A 19711-nucleotide genomic window follows, 5' to 3' on the forward strand; every position below is an offset into this window, starting at 1 on the left:
AGTGGACCACAAGTGTCCATTTCCATTGCAGCTCCCTGTAGAGAACAGCACCAATCAGCAGGCGTGAATCAATTCATTCACAAGCTGCACAATGACTCTGTTCTTTACATGATAAAGTAACACACAGAGATTCCTGACCAAAAAGTTGGGAGTTAATAACGACCAAAGAGGTTCCTGTTCCTATGCCTCATCCTCTCACCCCAACTCCTGGGTGATGCCCACAGGCTTCAAGTCAGCTCTCAAATCCATTGAACTCCAGTCACAGAACTCCATCAAAAAGGATGTCACACATGTGACACTTACATACATTTTGCATCAGAAACAGTGACGCCAGCAGGAGCAGAGAGGTGACTGTCCCCCTGTACTCAGCACTGGTGAGGCCACAACTCGAATTCTGTGTCCAGTTTGTGGCCCCTCACTGCAAAAAAGACACTGAGGCATTGGAACGTGTTCAAAGAAGGGCAACAAAGCTGGTGAGGGGTCTGGAGCACAATGGGGCCATATGAGGAGAGACTGCAGGAGATGGGAATGTCCAGCCTGGAGAAGAGATGGCTCAGGGGAGACCTCATTGCTCTCTATAACTTCCTGAAGGGAGGTTGCAGTGAGCTGGGGGTCGACCTCTTCTCTCATGTCATTACTGATAGAACTAGAGGGAATGGTTTCAAGCTGCGGCAGGAGAGGTTGTGGCTGGACATTAGGAAATATTACTTCTCAGAAAGGGTGGCCAGGCACTGGAATGGACTGCCCAGGGAGGTGGTGGAGTCACCCACCCTGGGGGTGTTCAAGGAACGTCTGCAGAAAACCTTGCTGAAATCCTGACCTCTGCCACAGGTGGCTGAGTGACACAAAAGCTGTGTCCTTGGTTCCCGGCCTTACCTTCTCATGCCGTTCATCTTGCTCTGCAGCTCCTGTTCTGAATAGTCTTCTTATATTCCCATGTGATGTACCCTGAAATACATCATTTAGTGAGTCTGAACAAAACAGAAGACATTAATTGGAACTGTGAAGAAATGTTTTTTGCACTTTACTTGGAGAATGTTACATGCTATACCTTCTTTTCTCAATTGTAACACATGATTTTTTATAAAAAGAAACACAGCAAGTCAGCTTTTCAGTGTGCACATTGATGAAACTTGGTGAAATACAACTTTAGAAAAAGGTAATTTGAAAATTTAAATATTCTTATCAGAATCTCTGCTATTAGTTACCGTTCCCATGTTCTGATTTGATGATGATTCTCTCAGAGCTGTTTTGTCACTCGCCACCTCAAATGCACTTCAAGTGCTTTAGGAGCATCACTGGAATTTTGAATAAACTCGATATATTTTAGCAAATCTGCTACAGATGCATGACTGAAGTACTTTGGAAAAATTTAATCTTGATTGAACGCTGAACAGTGTTATTTAATTATAATCCAGGTAATTAAATTAATTAAACCAAGGGAATCACCTCCCAGTCAGTCAGCTCCCATCAGGGAAATCGCTTCCCTGCCAAGCAGATGCAACCAACACAAGCTGCTACATCACTCTAGGGCCCCACTGAATCTTCCCAAGGGGTCTCTAAAGTCTTCCCTGTTGACTTCTGGGAACCTGGGAACACTCACATGGAAGCCAGTGCCACCTAATGTGCCCCAGAGGTCTCTCAGGGCCCCGCAATTAGCTCTACAGACATCCAGACATGCCCCAGAGCAAGTATGTGTGCTGTAGGGAGCCCAAGAGACATTCCAGAGCACCCTAGTACTCCTCAGTGAGCTCAAGGGTTCTTCACCTGTCTCTAAATATGCCCTATTGGACTTCGTTTTCTCTTCTGGAGCCCTCCTTGGTTATCAGCTTTGCTTTCTCATGCCATTTATCTCACTCCACAGCTTTTGCTCAGAATATTCTTTCTTGCATTCCCACATTCCAACAGAATCACAGAATTGTAGGGGTTGGAAGGGACCTCTAGAGATCATTGAGTCCAACCCCCCTGCCAATGCAAGCTCCCTACACCACGTTGCACAGGTAGGTGTTCAGGCGGGTCTTGAATATCTCCAGAGAAGGAGACTCCACCACCTCCCTGGGAAGCCTGTTCCAGTGCTCCGTCACCCTCACCATAAAGAAGTTATAGTGCACATTCATGTGGAACTTCCTATGCACAAGTTTCACCCCATTACCCCTAGTCCTGTCCCCACGCACTACTGAAAAGAGACCAGCCGTGCCACTATGGCCCCCACACCTCAGGTATTTATAAACCTGGATCCAATCCCCTCTCAGCACCGCCAACGACAACCCTCTGCACTCTGCCAGTCAGACAGTTCACGACCCACTTCACTGTCCACTCATCTATCCCATACTTCCTCAGCTTTGTTATAAGGATGTCACTAGGGACAGTATCAAAAACCTTGCTGAAATCAAGGTAGACTACATCTACCACTCTCCCCCCATCCACCCAGCCAGTGACATCTTCATCATGGAGGCCCTGACAACAAGAGCTGTGTCTGTCCATAACAAGGACTCACCTCTGCAGGTGCAGGGTCAGCTCTCAGAGAAGCCTTCTTCATTTCTGCTTTCTTCTCTTTTTGTCTTTTGTCTGGGAGCTGGTGTCAATCTGCCTGAGGGAAGGGAGGCCCCTTCAGAGGGATCTAGATAAGCTGGATCAACCTCACTGGGCTGAGGTGAATGGGATGAGGTTCAGTGAGGCCAAATGCCAGGTCCTGCACTTTGGCCACAAAAACCCCATGCAGCGCTATAGGCCTGGGGCTGAGTGGCTGCAGGACTGTGCAGAGGAAATGGACCTGGGGCTGTTGGTCGATGCTCAGCTGAACATGAGCCAACAGTGTGCCCAGGTGGCCAACAAGGCCAACGGCATCCTGGCCTGTCTAAGAAATAGTGTGGCCAGCAGGAGCAGAGAGGTAATCATCTCCTTGGACTCAACACTGGGGAGGCTGCGCCTCAAGTCTTATGTTCAGTTTTGGGCTCCTCGCTACAAGAAAGTCATTGAGGCACTGGAACTTGTATGTGGAAGTCTGTCCCTTGAGCAGCTCCCATTCATCATCAGCTCCCATTCTGAACCCCACTGTGCAAAACTTCTACTGCAAATGGCTGCAGTCACCAAAGCTCAGCCCACGATCCAGGTATCAGCCTTCTCCCTTCTGTTTTCCATCTTAGCCCATAGTTTTGCTCCCAAAAATGGAACTGCACTCCAACAGCCAAAACACAAACTAATACATCACTTTCACTGCTCCTTCCTGCACCCCCAAATTAATGGTTACCTGACATCCCCTACAGCACAGCACCTGCTCACAAGTATCATTCAAACTCTATTCTTTCATACTTCTTGATAGAGGACAGTAAAAACTCCCTTCTGCATGGCGGTAAGGACAGTCTGTCCCCATCACATCCCTCTGTGTGCTGAAAGCTGCCATTGGATCTCTGCTGCTCACAAACACAGGGAACTGCACCACACTGATTCTAAAGAGAGAAAGGAAGAAATGCTGGTGGGAATGGGCACCCAAGGTTTGCAGAGATGCTCCAGATTGTGCCAGAGATGGAATATCACAGTGCTGGGACATGATTGATCACTAAGGAAAACACTTGGAAGCACATTCAATCTGCAGAAGCTGTAATTACTGGGCACAGTCAGCTTTCCAATGGCTCAGCTGGAGGAGGCGGGTGCTCTCACACATCTGCTCAGGGGCTTCAGCTGAGACACTTGCACAATGCTGGGACCATTCTGATGGAAACTGTGTCTTCAGATATCATGGTTAAATCCATCCAAAATGATCAAGCAGAGCCTTAGCTCTTGAGCAGCACTTCTTCCCCACCCTTCACTACTCCAAGCAGCTCCAACAAACTTCTCAGAAGAAATCCAGGCCAGCACAGACCTGGCAGACCAGAACCAAGTGCAGCCTGTGGGACGGCAGTGCCCACTCCTTGCTTCCACCCTGCTCCAGCAGGTTAAGGAGTCTGAGCCTAACTGGCTGTTAGGGAAAATGTTTCACCTGAGCACTGAGCTTGTTAATAAAATCAACCCTGGAGTACCCACGAGTTCGAGTCTCGACCTGGTTCCTTTCTGCAACACTGGCCTTTGACAGCTCAAGACTTTCAGCACCTCATGCCAATATTTCTCACTAATATACACCTCAGGCATTGAATTCTCTTCTCATTACCTCCTCCCAGTCCTCCCCTAGGAACAGAAACCATTCAGATTCTACAGCAAACTACAGCATCTGCACTGCAAGAGCACACTGAACCACCTGCAACAATGAAACATGGTTTTGGAGAGTGGGTTTGAAAACACACCTTTTAGACAGCTGTCTCCCTGTAGCCAAAAGGAAACCAAGCAGCAAAAGAAGAGTCCAGCCTGAAACATGCCCATGCTACTAGCCCAGGTTTTTCACAGTCAATGCAGAATCCATCCTGCTCTTGAGGTAACAAATGACCAGTGGGTCTCCCCTTGCTCCACCCCTTCTCCTTCAAAGCCAGAAAAAGAAAGAAAAAACAAGCAGAAGAAACCCAGACGTACCTTTCCACACACAGAGCAGAAAGTGGAACAGCAGTTGTCTCCTTCCTGAGACATGGTGGGGAGCATCCCAGAGGAAGCCCAAGTTCTTTGCTTCTCTCCACAGGGACTTCAAGCACTCTTGGCAAGAGCTGCTTTGGTTCTTTCTTCAACTGCTTCCATCACCAGAATCTCCTTTGGAAAAGGAACACTAAAGAAAGAATCAGCAAATGAAAAAGAATGAGCAATAACCACTTTCCCAGCTTTCTTCTGACATGCAATTTAGACTCTCAACTCTGGCAAGGTCTTAAAATCAGCTGGTTACAAGAACTGTCCCCAAATATATCCAGCTTCTGTACAGCTGCCGTTATTTCTGACAGCGAGTGTAATCACAGAATCATAGAATGGCCCGGGTTGGAAGGGACCTCAAGGATCATGAAGATCAATCACCTCCCAGTCCCTGCTGGCCATCCCCTCTTCTGATGGAGCCCAGGGGACCATTTGCTCTCTGAGCTGCAAGAGCACGCTGATGGCTCACGTTCTGTTTTTCATCCACCAGGACCCCCAGGTCCTTCTCTGCGGGGCTTCTCTTAAGGACTGCTCCTCCCAGGCTGTAGAAATGCCTGGGATTCCTCCAGCCCAAGTGCAAAACCTTGCACTTTGCTGTCTTGAACCTCATTAGATTCACCTAGGCCAACCTCTCGGTTGAGCTCCCTCTGAATGGCATCCCTTCCTTCCACTGCATCAGCCCCACCACTCAGCAAACAGCAGAGGGTGCACTCCATTGCATCATTGGTGTCACTGATAACCATGTAAAAAAGCACTGGTCCCAAGACAGACTCCTGCATGACACCACTTGTTATCAGCCTTCACCTGGACACAGAACCATGAATCACCACCCTCTGTCTGTGGCCTTTCAACCAATCCCTTATCCACCAGGTGGTCCACCTGTCAAATCCACATCCCTCCAGTTTAGAGATAAGGATGTGGTGGAGGGCCATGTCAAAGATCTTGCTCAAGTCCAGGTCAATGACATCAGTTTCCTTCCTTTTGTCCACAAATGCCATCACTCCATCATAGAAGGCCACCAGATTGGTTAGGCATGGCCTTCCCCTGCTAAAGCCATGCTGTCTGTCTTTGATCACATGCTCATTCCTTATGAGATCAAGCATATCATTGAGGCGGATCTGTTCTTCACCATCTTCATCACAGTTCTACATTTGAATCAAATAATTGGTGTTCCTGTCACGAAGAAAACCTCTTTGTCTTCTACTCCTGCTGCACTTCTGTGCTTTCGTCAGAAGTAAAGGGAGAGGCCACCTCCTAGATCCAAATTTTAAGAAACCAACACCCAATAGGTGTCATCTGAAGTAAAATAGCAGAGAAATTAAGATGACTCTTCTGAATCCAGCTTGGATCACTCCCTCACTCAGGCACACCACCATCAGATCAAGGAGATGCTGCCTTCAGCTTAGAGACTGTATGGGAAATCACAGCTTGAACCTCTGATTAATCAGCTGAGGCAAGTGTTGGGTCAGCTGCGGGAGCACAGGTGAGAGTAATCTAGCTGTGCTCCCAGAAGGGGTGGATCTCGACTCCACCTCCTCTGAGACCTCATTTAAAGGCTGACCACCACTGAGGCAGCATCTCTTGGAGATTGCTCCCCAGTTGAGACTGCCTCAGCTTTCTGGTCAAGGCATCGACATTGGTGAGTTTTCCTTTGCTAACAACCTTTGACTATTTACCATCATCTTGGTTAACATCTTTATATTAGCCACCCTTACAGAGACCATAAGGGTTTGGGCTTCCAAACTCTCAGCAAGCATTTGGATCAGCCTGCTTCCTGCTGGGGAGCCCCCTGCATCACTGCTGCCTCCTTTCGTACTGGACCTGCAGATGCTTCAGAGCTCATTAGCATGGACTTCCTTCTTCCCCTCAGCAGCTGCTCCTGCACTCACCTTCATTCCTACTCAGATACCGGCCGCTTCCAGCACCAGCTGACCTGCAAGACACAGAAAGGAAAGGTGGGAGTCATGCAAACGCACAAGCCCAAGGCTGCGTCACCACCACGTATGGCAGCCTCGGGAAGTCAGCTGCAACTACAGCCTTTGTCAGAATGGAAACAGGCACCATCAATTAAGTGTGACCTCTGAACTCATTGCCACCATCAGAAACAGGCACTGAAATTGCTCACTTCACTGTAGCTGGTTACCTCCTGATTTTGGGCAAATGCGGACACGTAATTGAAGGACACCAGAAAATTGACATCAACTTCATTGTAGGTGGTTAAGCTTGGAAGCAGGACTTGAGCAAGAAAAGCTTCTCAGCTCAGAATCACAGAATTATCAAGGTTGGAAAAGACCTAGAAGATCATCTGGTCCAGCCATTACCAATAATTCCTGGATAAATCATATTCCAAACGTTTCTTGAACACTCCCATGGTTGGTGACTCCACCACCTCCCTGGGCAGTGCATTCCAATGCCTGAATACCCTTTAGGGGAAGTAATATTTCCTAATGTCCAGCCTGAATCTTCCCTTGCGCAGCTTAAAACCATTCCCTCTAGTTCTATCACTGATTACTCGAGAGAAGAGGCCAAACCCCAGCTCACTACAACCTAACTTCAGGAAGTTACAGAGAGTTATAAGGTCTCTTCTGAGCCTCCTCTTCTACAGGCTGAACAATCCCAACACCTTCAGCTGCTCCTTGTAAGCTTTGTGCTCCAGACCCCTTACTACCTTCGTAGCTGAAGATGTTCCAGAACCGGAACGTTTTCTCTCATGGAGGGGCCAAAAACTGAGTAGGTCAGACCTCCTTCTCTCCATCATTGCTGTCATGTGGAAGGGTGTCCTTGGAACTGCAGTGACTCATGCATCCTAAGTGCACTCCATTGATGGAAGTACAACGTGCATCATTGCAACTTGCCGGTGGGTTCCTGAGTTGGCAAGGGCTCGATTCGCCTGGAAGAAGTAGACACACAGCAGTTAGTGTAAACTTTCACTATCCAAGAGGGCAAAGGCTTGGTGCTGCCTGTCAAGCAGGTTTTAAGCAGCTTGCGAGACTCATTTGAGAAAGACAGGAGTCAACCAAAGATGTCAGGCACGGGCTTGAACGCAGGAATACAGAAGGAGGTACAAGCCCACTGAAAGCATGAATTCTACCTGTGTAGCTGACAAGCAGTGTTTTGAAAGCTGGGTTTGCACCCTTACCTGCAGGACCATGACTTCTGCTTCAGAGGGCTCCCTGGCACTGCTCTGCAGTTGGCGTTTGGCCACAGCGGATGGTCTGTGCAGGCAGAAGCAGGAACACCAACTGCCAGCTGCTGACTCTGCCCTCTTACTGGGAGAACTTGGTCTGGAGAGAGAAAACAGAGCATGCTGTCAGTCGTGGTGCAGGGTGAGTGATGAGCTGCACCGAGCCCTTGCCTATATTTGCCTGTTCCCGGCACTGCCTGCTTTCTGCTGAAACACAGCTTAGAAACACGCTCTGTTTCAAATAGCAGAGGATGCATCCATTCCTACAGCTCAGCCCTCATGTCCTGCTGGCTACATTCCTCTCAACCATGTCAAGCAAGATGCGGAGCATGTATGTGAGCAAAGTCTCAGCAGCAGGAAAGGACAGGAGCCGGCAGGTGTAACTGCTTTCTGAGGAAACGGTGCTCACAAGTCATCACTGAATGCTCTCTTGTGGGTCAGCTTCGGAGAAGGTAAAAAGTCCTTCACAGAGCGCTCCATGGACAGACTGCTGTGTCTGCTGGGGGACCTGGTTAGGTCTCTGATTCTTACGTTAAAACCTCCTCGGCCTCAGCTCACTGCCACCTTTAATTTCTAGTGCCAGCAAGTCCAACCAACAGCTCTGCTTACAGGAGAAGCACAATTGGTTTCATGTGCGTGGCCCTGAAATCTGGAAAACCCCAATGTTTCCAGGTACAGCCAGCACAGACCAGGATAGACACCAGCATGGCTTTCTGCATCTTGTGACTGCCTGCCCAACCAGGAAGGAAAGGCACCTTGTGTGGCTCCACGGAGGCCAAAGGGCAACTGTGTGTTAGTTGAATCCTCAAAGATATAATGGACAAAAAATAAACCAATAAAAATCATCCAAACAATGATGGTAGGGGCTGGAAAGGGAATTCCTCTTTCTTTATCTTTCAGATGGAAAATCAATGATTGCGTTGAAGTTCCTCAGTACAGCTGCAGGCCCTTCCTCCACTTGTATCTTGCTGCTCCGTGTTGCAACAGGAGAGCTGCTCTGGCCTCTCCTCTCAGCCTGTGCCTCCTGCAGTGTGAGCAGCTTTGTGGATGGAGAGACCCACACAGACTTGGGCCCAGGCAGAGAACTGTGCCCTGCAAGGGAAAACCACAGGTAAGACGGAGGATCAGAAAGCAGCAGCACAGCCATCCCAGTTCTGCATTTCTCTCAGACTTGCTTATCTGAGACACTGGAAGAAGAGGAGCTCAAAATAACCATGTGCTCAGAGGTATGCTAGTGGCAAAGGACACAGCCACAATTAATAGCAACTCACTATACTGAAACAGGCAAACAAAAACCCTAGAAAAACTAGGGGGCAGGGATCTCAGAAAGCTTTGCTGTAACACTTCAATCAAGCTTCACCTGCTTGCAAAAAATCTTAACAGCAGTGACCGTTTTCTCCATGTAAGGTTTGTGTTTGGACACACTAAGGATCCAGGAATGGGGCACCATATTCTAATCTAAGCCCAGAAGCCTGCTGTCTCCTCGAGAGTAATAGAATTTTCAAAGGTCTTGGCGAAGCCCTGGATTGGATGAAGCTGTCAGATCAAGATCAAGCTAATGGAGGAAGACACTCACCTGCTCACTCTCCCACGGCTGGTGTGGATTTGGAGCAGAAGATGACATCTGTGTGGCTGATGAGGTATTCCACAACATATGACTGTGTCTGCAGCTCCATGCAGGCAGCTTCACCACTGGCGCAGGAAGATTGGCTCTGCTGGGATCTGAAGAAAAGGCAGATCTTACAAGGCATTTCCCCAAGGTCATTTCCCCAAGTCTGAATTTCTGTAGCCAAAAACTGGGCTCTGGAGACTTCCACAGTGGGCAAACAGTGATGCCACTGACGAAATTCTCCTGGATGATCAGGGACACAGCAGTCCCAGCTAAACAAGTGAGTAGAAACTGCCATCTAGAAATTGTGCACCTGGGTTTGGGGGAGAGCAGAACTAAGCATCGTGTTGAAACGGAAAAAGAAGTTTACCTTAAGAGGTTTGGAGCCCACACTATCACTAAGTTCTTCGCATGCATGTTTATCACCGAGCAGATCCCAGCCAGAGACACCAAGTGTCTTATTAAGTCCCATGGGGACAGTGCACTGGGCTTTGAGAAAGACGAAAACAAGTCCAAAGCCACACAAAATACAGAAAAGGAAGGACTTCTGCAGAGCCTTCCATACGGTCTCACATCACAGCTAGAAGCAGGAGAGCTCTTGTGGCACAAAGCTTGGGGCTGGAGAAATCAAGGCTGCCTCTAAGATAGTGCTTGCAAAGAGACTTGTGCTCTAGACACCTCACAGCTTCAATGTTTTTCTTTGGACATATCCCAGGATTTCAGTGTCCTTCTTGCAGTGAGGGGCCAAGAACTGAACACAGAACTCAAGGTGAGGACTCACCAGTGCCGAGTACAGGGGGATGATCGATTCCCTGCTCCTGCTGACTCCAACCTTCTGCATTCCAACTCCAATCTAAACCATTCCTGCAGTGGTAGTACTTGAATCCTCATTTGGGGCTGGACCTCAACAGGTCAACACATCAGAAATAACACAACGTGCATCTGGAAGACGTGTCTCAAAGCCCAGAAAATCCAACTCTCTGACCTTGGCACAACTCACCAACCAAGAGCCAGGCCTTGACAACTTGGCTGATCTGAGCTCACGGGAGCGGGCCAGACACTGGACCACAAGTGCCCATTTCCACTGCAGCTCCCTGTAGAGAACAGCACCAATCAGCAGGCGTGAATCAATTCATTCATAGGCTTCGCAATGTGTCTATTTCTTTATTAAAAAAAACCCACATCGATTCCTAATCAAAAAAGGGAGGAGTTAATATGGACCAAAGAAGTTTCTGTTCCTACACCTCATCCTCTCACCCCAACTTTCCTTCCTTCATCCCCAACTCCTGGATGATGCCCACAAGCTTAATGGCAGGTCTCAAACCCATAGGACTCCGTTCACAATTCTCCATCAGAATGGATGTTACACTTGTTCTATACACTCAAGCAGACTGAGCAGTGGTATCTCAGTCACTTAAAACACACAGAAGCATCCAAACCCAGAGCACACACATCCCTTCCTGTGGTACTGCAGCCCACAGCTCACCCTCACACCTCTGTTGATTCCTGGTGTTTTACACCCATGCAGCCTCGCTACGGTTCCATGGGTGTCACACAAGACCTGCAGGACCTCTTTCTCTGCAAACCCCACCTGCAGGCACTGGCTCATGAGGTTCACCACCTGCCCTCCTGCGCAAGAACAAGCACTAAGAACGAGAGCAAAGTGCACCGGATTCAACCTGGCCTGCTCCCACCCTCAGTCCCGCCAGGGATGCAGACTCATCCTCAAAGCCAGGCTGGACATCAACACATGTATCATTCTTCAAGCACCCCATCCCAGCAGCAAGGGATCAAAGTGCTGGGACAGCAGAAACAAAAATGCTGTGAGAGTTTCCTGTTGGCACTGAACATGAACAAATCTACCGCTGAGCAACAGGATGTGAGACAAACAGCAGAAAACAACCAACCTGCAGAACTAACTCGTTTGGGGTTGGCCCAGATGTTTGCATGCTCCCTTTCCATGGCCCAGGCCAAGCTTGATGCTTGAAGCTCCTCATTTGCACAGGGGGAGAACACTGCAGATGGGATGTGGTGGCTATGCACACCATGCCTTTCTCTTGCTTTTCCTCTCTCCATCTTCCATTAGCAAACAGCATCTCAAAGTTTTCCTTCCTGAAAAAATCACTGGTTAAATAAGAACTGGCAAGCTTGCTTTTAAAACTGCCTTGTTTATACAGCTTGATGCTTTAAAGCAGAAGCTCACCTAGCACTGTTGGTCAAGTACAATTTGCTCTTGGTCAATCCATGCTGACTATTCCTGAAGATTCTTCCTCTTCTCCAGTTGCCTTGAGATGCCATCTAGAACAAGCTGTTCCAGCACCTTTCTGCGCTTCTTTATACCACAAAAGCTAGGAAAGAAGAAAATATTTCCACAGTAGGCATATACTTCAACGAGGCTCCAGACAAATGGAGACAGAGGAAAGCACTGGCAAGCCAAAGCAGGTCAAAATGTCCCACACAGCGTTAGCTACGGAGACGATAAATCATGCCCCCCAGATTGCTTGCACTACAACACCCATTCTGAAATAATAGAAGCTACCGAGATACCAGTTTATTACAACCCAGAAGTCCTTTAGATCGTGCACTCCCTGGTGTAGTGACACTGGGGGATCAGAATCCATTGAGAAAAGAACCAGGCCTGCTAAGCTCCTTCCCACACTCCCAAGGAAAACAAACCAACTGCACCGCTGCCAGCACAACCCCACAGCACACAGCAGGGAACACAAACAGCTACCCAGTGCTCCCCTTCACTCCCAGCCTAACTACAAGTCCACAGGAGGATTCAGTGGGAAATCAATACAAAACACATGTGAGTGCACACAGGACTGCATAAAGCGAGGATGGAACTGCACACGCATGTGTGTGTGCACAGGGCTGCACGAGTGTCTGCGAGCACATCCCCCTATTGTCCACCCTATAGACTCATATCCCCCTGTATCAGAGAATCGTAGAATGGCCCGGGTTGCAAAGAACCGCAGCCATCACCTAGTTTCAACACCCCTGCTATGTGCAGGGATGCCAACCACCAGCCCAGGTTGCCCAGAGCCACATCCAGCCTGGCCTTGAATGCCTGCAGGGATGGGGCATCCACAGCCTCCTTGGGCAACCTGTTCCAGTGCAACACCACCCTCTGAGCGAAAAACATCTTCCTAAGATCCAACCTAAACGTCCCCTGTCTCAGTTTAAAACCATTCCCCTTGTCCTATCACTATCCACACTCATAAACAGCTATCCCTGTGGGTGTGCACCCACCTGTCAGCTTGCTCTCTTCCCTTCTAAGTCATTCATTCGACTCCTGTCCTCCTTAGAATATTTTACAGGTTTTGACTTGGGGTCAGAGATTTTAAGTGGACCGTCTGGAATTGAAGACTTCTTCACCTGCCTGTTCTGCCAACTGATCTATCTATTTTTCTTCAGTCAGGACTTCTCATGATTAGCAATTAACTTTTTAAAGCCAGCCTCCTACCTATCTCTAGTCTGCATCTTCAGAGTGATAAAATAGGTTTCAACTACAATGAGAAGACTGAAAAAGAAACTTAAGACTGATTTCCCCAGAGCTCTGTAAGTCAAGTCTTTGAGGGAGCGGTGCAGTTCAGTATTACAGGTTTGGAAGGGATGAGAATTAGACAGAACTGCTTCCTTGCTCTGGCACTGGTCTCAAAATAAACACTGAGGAATTTACTGTCTCATAAAGTTCCATTCCACATCAAGTACTTTCCTTCATATGAAAGGTGTGAATTACATACCCACAGTTAATACTGTGTGTTAAGTAGCAGCCTAAGAAGTTCTGTGGATACATGTTGGAAAAGAGTTACGTGGAACAGTTTTGAGTTTGTGGAGACAACTCAGTCTAAAAGCTCAAAGATTCAGCTTTGCATAGCTGCAGTTGTCCCCAGACAATGATGTTCTCAACATTTCCAAGCGATACTTCCACCATTCATTATCTCTAAGGAATGCTTCAGCCTGCCCTGAATGTCAGAATTTCCAACTGGACAACAAAAATATTTTAATTATTTAACTCTCGGGAATATCTAACAAAAAGGAGCAGAAATCACACTACTGCACTTCTCCTTTAAGAAATACCTACTTTTACTTATTAAACTTACCATAAGACAAACATCACACGTTACCACATGCAGTCTTAAGACAAAAATGAAACCTATATGAACAACTAGCCCTCGTACTACACTTTGTTGAACACTTAACAAAGGTGAAGTGATATGATCAGTAACCCCTAATAACACATTAGCCTGCAAAGATACAGCCTTTCTGAAGAAAATTCCTGAGCAATTGGAATAGAAGAATCTCAAATTGTAAGAAATGCTTAGTATCTTAAAGGGCAGACTTAATATGCACAGTATCAACACTAAAAGAGGCTGAGGACAAACTTCTTTTTTATTTTTTAACTTGGAAGTGCTGATACTACAGACACATTTCCGTGGTACATCACATAAATGTAGGTGTCTGTATTGCTAGTCAAACTATTTCCATTGGCATGCTGAACAGATACACGCAAGTACTAGAATGCTATCATGAGGAAGTCAGTAGGTTACATTTAATTTAGAAGCAAGATGCAATCAAAAGCACGCTTAAATAAAAGCATACCCTTTTCTTTCACTCAAAATAACAGCCCAGAAAAAAATAAAAACAAAACAAAACCCTCATCAAGAATGTTAAAGAAATTATCTACTAGATCTCGATGGGAAGTAGAAGCACATGCTAGTTTTAGGAACACAGCACTTGTCTCATTATCTGAATGCATCTAAAGGCATGCTGCTTGTGAAACTGGGGAACTTCTATCATTAATAGACAAGTACCGTGCCCTGATAGATGGTTAAACCGCTTGCAGTGCACTGTCAGATCTACAGGCTGGTGGCTGTATGTGCTGTGACCAAATAAACCCCACACTGAAACCTTTCAGAATTTTAGGACCTACAAGGCTTGCATTCATATTTAAATTAAAAAACTCCTAAGCTACACATGTTCTAGGTTTCCATTTGTTAGACACAACATACCTTTGGAAGTAGGTGCCTGAAAGGGTATGCCTTCTACTTGCTTCTCTGACTCTTTGAAAAGAGCAGGAGCAGGAAGTGCAAAGGGCAGCTCATTTCTTAACGCTGACTCTGCATCAACATTCTCTGTGTTTGCACGCTTCTTAGATGCCACTTTTCTTGTCACTGGAGTTGACAGTGTGAATTCCATATCACCCAGTTGAGTATCATGCCTCGAATGCTGCCAGAGATGTAACAAAAGGTTTTCTGATCACAGCCGGAGAAGTTACTGTCAAGGAAATTCTAACAGCTGAGAAGGTCAGACACAATGCTTATAAAAACATCATACACTACTTGTCTATTGAACAAAAGAGTTGAAACCTCTGATTCTCTCCTAGAATAAGTTCGTTTCTTATACACTGTCAAACACCATTTTTTGATTTGTTCATCTCAGTTCTCCATTTAGGATTAACCCTCACCAGCTTATCTAAACATAACTATGAATTATCACATAGTTTTGCTGCAAAATTTCAATCACATCACTGTGCATGTTCTTGTCTTGAATTTCTTTCGGTACCTTTCAAGCTCTGTCTACCTCTGGCCTAACTCCAGAATCTTATGAACTGTGCCTTATCGCTTCCCGATGTGTTTTAAAATCCTCCCTGACTCCTTTACTTGTTCCTTTGCTTGCTGTTTCTGTGCAAACCAAACACTGGAGTTAGGTTTCTCATCAAACCAACCATGTCCTACAGGCAGAAGGCACCAAAATTTATGCTTAACATGCTTCTTTGCTGAATCTGTATCTCCCTTTGGTCAAGGTCCACTAGATACTTAAATACAGACTAAGCTCTATATACAATGAGAAGCAGATTTCTGGATTAAGTGCTGTATTTTTTCTGTAAGAAACTAGCACTACATCTTCACAGACCTGCTTTGTTCTCTGAGTATTTAGATCGAGCGGAGATTCTTCAAACACTGAAGCTACATCAGAAAATTCCATGGATCCAAACGCATCTGGCACATGGCTGCAGTCTGGCACATCTTCATACGTCAGAGCCTTTTCAGACAGAAATGTTCCATTGAGATTCTTTTGCAGAATTAAAAGGAAGATTTCATCAGAAGATTTCATCACTAAAATCTAAATAAGATTGCTTTGCAAGTTCCAAACTATGGCTAACAGCTAATGCAGGTCCACAAGCCAGCAGCACCAACTTTTATATTATGTTCTTAATACTGTAATTTTGGATTTGACGTTCATATCAAGAGCAGAAGGGAAATTACTCTTAGAGCTCAAGTCATCTTTCACAGCCTGCGTCAACAAGAGCAGCACCTCATAGCCTTTGGTTTGAAGACCCGGACCACAAGCTAGCTAATGATTTTACACAGAATTACAGAGTTCAAGTCATTGTTTGTATTAGGGCTGCAATTCTAATGAAAGCCTTCAAGTTCATCACACTGAATTATCACTGGCACCACAGATATCTCCACAGTACATATGTGATCACAAGCAACCTGGCAACTTCAGACAATTCCAAAGCACTCCACTTGCACTTGGCTACTAAAGTACAGAACAAGGAATGAACATCAGAAATAGCTGCAGCCAAAACCATCTAAGAATCCAAGTCTCTAGGAAACAAGGAAAGCAAATCCTCTCCAGGACCGTGTCTTCTAAAAGGAAACTGATCAGAAAGGTGAGATCTTCCCTCCTTTGACCACCCTCTCATGTAATGTCCATGTCATTTCTAAGTATGCTGCCCAGACCAAGACTGAGGATGCTTCAGAAGAAGACCTTCCTTGCTAAGACAAACAGAACAAGTAAGGTACCAAAATATGTAGAGCCAAACGAGGAAAGGTGCTCTAAGAAGGTAAGCATCACAAGAGACCAACAGGAATGCTTACACAATCCAAACAATGCACAATTTCTGTTCCACAAGCTGCCAAGAGGAATGTGTGCAGTACTCACAGCACACCATGTACACTGCTTACTGCAGTCATACTACTTCGTAGGACCAGTCCAACTTACTAAAACATTTGATCATGAAACACTAAAACGCAGACCTTTCCAATCCAAACAATTCTATGGTTCTGTTTTCATGAGGCTATTTTTGTTCTCTCATTTGTTGTGCTTCCTGAGTAGAATAATCTTGCCCAGAACTTGCCTAGAAGATGTAGTTAAACTTGCTGAAGCCAAAGGCCACAGACTGCTGGACTTTAGCCCAGCTGAGAGTAAGGAAGGCCACAGAGCTTACTCTAACTGCAAGAGAAGGAAGTCAGAAAGAGGAAATGGACAGACTCTGCAAGCATTGACAGATCTTACAGCCCTGATGACTGGAGAAAAGAGATAACACCACCAAGAGATAACAAAAGGAACCCATCCACAGCAGAAAGATCTCAAACCTCAATAGTACTATTGGTCTACGTGGCTGAGCGAGAGGTTGGGAACATGCAGCCAAAGGGACAGGATCAAAGGCCTCCCTGAAATCTAGAAAGATTACATCCTTTGCCTTCATACACTGAGTGGGTGGCCTTATCATAGAACAAAATTTGATGACCAAGACTGGTTGCACACATGCTCCCTCACCGATGTTTAGGCCACCAGACTGTTTACCCGGGCAGAGCTTCAGCACACAGAGGCATTTAGACCAGAACCTTGTGCTCAACTCTAAAACTTACCCCCAGGCTTCCTGACTCTGTGGTACTGGCACGTCATGTTTGGGATGGAAATCTCAAGGGAATGTGCTTGCCACGAGCCTTCTTAGACTGAAGCAAGAGATAGGTTGACACAACTGGTCGTAATTCCGCTAGAAAACAAGAGGATATAGATCTCTTCAGAAAAACAGTCAGTACAAAGAAAATTTCTGCATGTCTGCCATATTTTCCCCTTGATGTGCAACCTTCACGTCTGATCACATTAGGGTAGTTTCAGGCCTCAGCTGATTCACACAATATGTCTGAGATGAAGAAGCAGACCACGCTCGTTTTTGCTTTAAAGTTAGTGTATTGTACAATTGCTGGAAGTGAAAACTAAAGCTGGTGCCAGAATCTCTCTACTGAAGTGAATGGCAAAGCTCCTACTAATTCAGTTTGTACAGCATTTCAGCTGGACTCCCATTTCTGGGGGCAAGTTTCAGCCCAGCTCCAAGGAGCATCGACATTCAGCTGGATTTTCAGCAGCTTTTTGACTACTATGAGAACCGTGGGTACAATGCTTGACAGACTCAGTGTAGTATAATAAGCTTGAATTACTTATCAGGCATTAGAAGTCTTTTGAATTAAGACTGTGAAAATATCACAGACTTAAACTGAAGAAGTCTTTCCCCATGTAGGTCGATTGTTCTCTTTATTCCCTGTACATAAAGAAAAGAAACAGTGACTCCACAAACGATCTAGCCTAGATAAAACTTACATTTTACATCTAGTCTTACTAAAGTTATATGGAAATCTTAACAATCCTTCAAATGCTACCACTTTCTATTTAATAGAAAGACAACTCAATTGCAAGAGACAACTTTCAGATTCAGGTTAAAGCCAGAGTACCCATCATGTTTTAAATCTCTTCTACAGCTTGGAATGTTATTATTGACATTTATACAGCATCTCTAGCAGCACTCAGTTCAGCTTTTCTCATTTGTTTTCGAAAGTTAGTGGAATTAATTTATTTCCTGAAGTATTTGTGAACTGTAATTCTCCAAATTTATTTGGTTGCCTTACCTGATGTGTTGTTATTTTCCACCTATTAGTGAAACATTTCAAAGCAGGGAGTTAAGCCAGCATGTGACATCTGCTGTTCATCCATCAGTTTCTGTTTTGAGTCTGCCTGGACTTCCAGAGATTCATAAGGATTTCAGCATGGTAAAATATAACAGAAAGGTTGAAAAAACACAATTAAAGGAGAAAAAAGGAATAAATGTGAACTTCAGAAATGTAGTTATTAGGTAGACTATGAAGTTCTGCAGTGGTACCTTGCCTCTGAAAGGTGTGAAATATTTCATGTTTGAGAATAAGTGAGTGTTAGAGTCTGTTAATACAGTAAGGTTATTTACTGTAGGAGTGGGCTTAAATACAGAGAATTACTGACATACGTTTATTCCCTCTGATGTTAATGCTGATCTACTCTCTCTTCTCTTGTTGTGAAACACAGAAAGCTGTTACACAGTCTTCATCAAGGTGTCCCAGCTGCAAGAATAAGACCTATACTGAGGAAACAGCTTTCAAGTCATCTCACAGCCCAATCTCAGCATGGTAGTGTTCTGCTGTGCAGCAGTCAATAATTAGCCATGATTTCAGATTCTTTTTTAAATGGTGTTATGGCTACATATTACAAGGAGTAATCAGAAAGAGTCGTCCAACTTCAGCAACTAGTCCCTCTGTGGCAACAGGTCCTGAGTTCTGAATTCAAGTACAAAAGCCTGTCAGCAGATGAGAACTTTTACTAGAGCAGAAGTGACGCTTCTCTCTCTTCTTGATTCCTAGTTCCATGGCGTGCACAGCATGCTGTGCTGCATGCACAGCACAGCTGTTCTGCAGAGCAACAGTGGCACCCAGTGACCAACAGCAGCCATTGTCTGCAAATACACAGCAACTTCCCAGGATCTGCAGCAACAATCTCCCCACACACTCCACTGCACAAAGACACTATGAACCTGATTAGACTCAAGCAGCAGACTGAAAACAAGTCAGAGTTTTAGATTCCAGGATATTTGAGGTTCAATAATGTGTGAAATTCAGTTACACAACAGTGCCGAGGTGCCTGCGTTTCAAGCAACTTTCAGATCACAACCATTTAAAATAAAAACAAATTCAGTGCAGAAATAGCAAGCCTGTAACTTAATACCCATGAGATTATCCATTTTTTACTGCGTTCTGACTAAGTTCTAAAATTTGCTCATCCCAGTTCACTTCAACAAGTTCCACCAGTTCAAGCAATGCAGTTCTGAGATCCGGTGTATGTTAGGCAGATAGAACTGAACAGTGCAGAAATAATCTCTGACAGCTTTAAGAACTCCGTTCTGCTTACAAACTCGCAGTCCAAAACTATTCTCAGTTTTAAGGCAATGAATACCTGAAGCAGTTGGATCATCTGCCATTTGCCGCATTCTGCTTCTTGGCATCATGATTAGCACAAAGGGTTTTCTGCTGTCCTACAAAATGGACAAAGTCCTGCTTACAAATGGACCAAGTTTCAGTGTACAGCAGAGTTTGTACCAGACTAAAAAGCCACATCATTCAGTTCATGTGCTCAGGTTGTTATGCACTCAGAAAGGAAACAGAACTAACTGTTGAATTCTGAAGGCAATCTGTGGGGTCCTACATTACCTCCTGATTCTGGAAGAGGAAATTCTAATGGCAAATGCAGAACTTTGCTCTTTGTAGACATGA

The 19711-nt window shown here is 45.6% G+C and overlaps 1 long non-coding RNA gene across 7 annotated transcripts; it reads right to left on the bottom strand.

Annotated features, from left to right (window-relative positions):
- Positions 1 to 6275: 6275 nt before the first annotated feature.
- On the bottom strand, positions 6276 to 19711 carry LOC146753500 (uncharacterized). 7 transcript variants are annotated; one of them, XR_014940012.1, is made up of 13 exons: positions 18044 to 19711; positions 17579 to 17679; positions 17006 to 17133; positions 15261 to 15389; positions 14357 to 14573; positions 11545 to 11689; positions 11249 to 11453; positions 10123 to 10435; positions 9309 to 9454; positions 8488 to 8824; positions 7688 to 7832; positions 7217 to 7438; positions 6276 to 6481 (listed from the first exon to the last, which is right to left on the bottom strand). It is a non-coding gene; the product is annotated as an uncharacterized LOC146753500 (long non-coding RNA). The 7 variants fall into 7 exon arrangements; XR_014940017.1 differs by having other exon boundaries at positions 6285 to 6481; positions 7688 to 8824; positions 10123 to 10244; positions 10342 to 10435; XR_014940013.1 differs by having other exon boundaries at positions 6286 to 6481; positions 7688 to 8824; positions 18044 to 18149; positions 18415 to 19711.

Source organism: Coturnix japonica, chromosome Z (assembly GCF_054131305.1).
Source record: "Coturnix japonica strain WE chromosome Z, WE-NBRP24, whole genome shotgun sequence".
Taxonomy (NCBI): domain Eukaryota; kingdom Metazoa; phylum Chordata; class Aves; order Galliformes; family Phasianidae; genus Coturnix; species Coturnix japonica.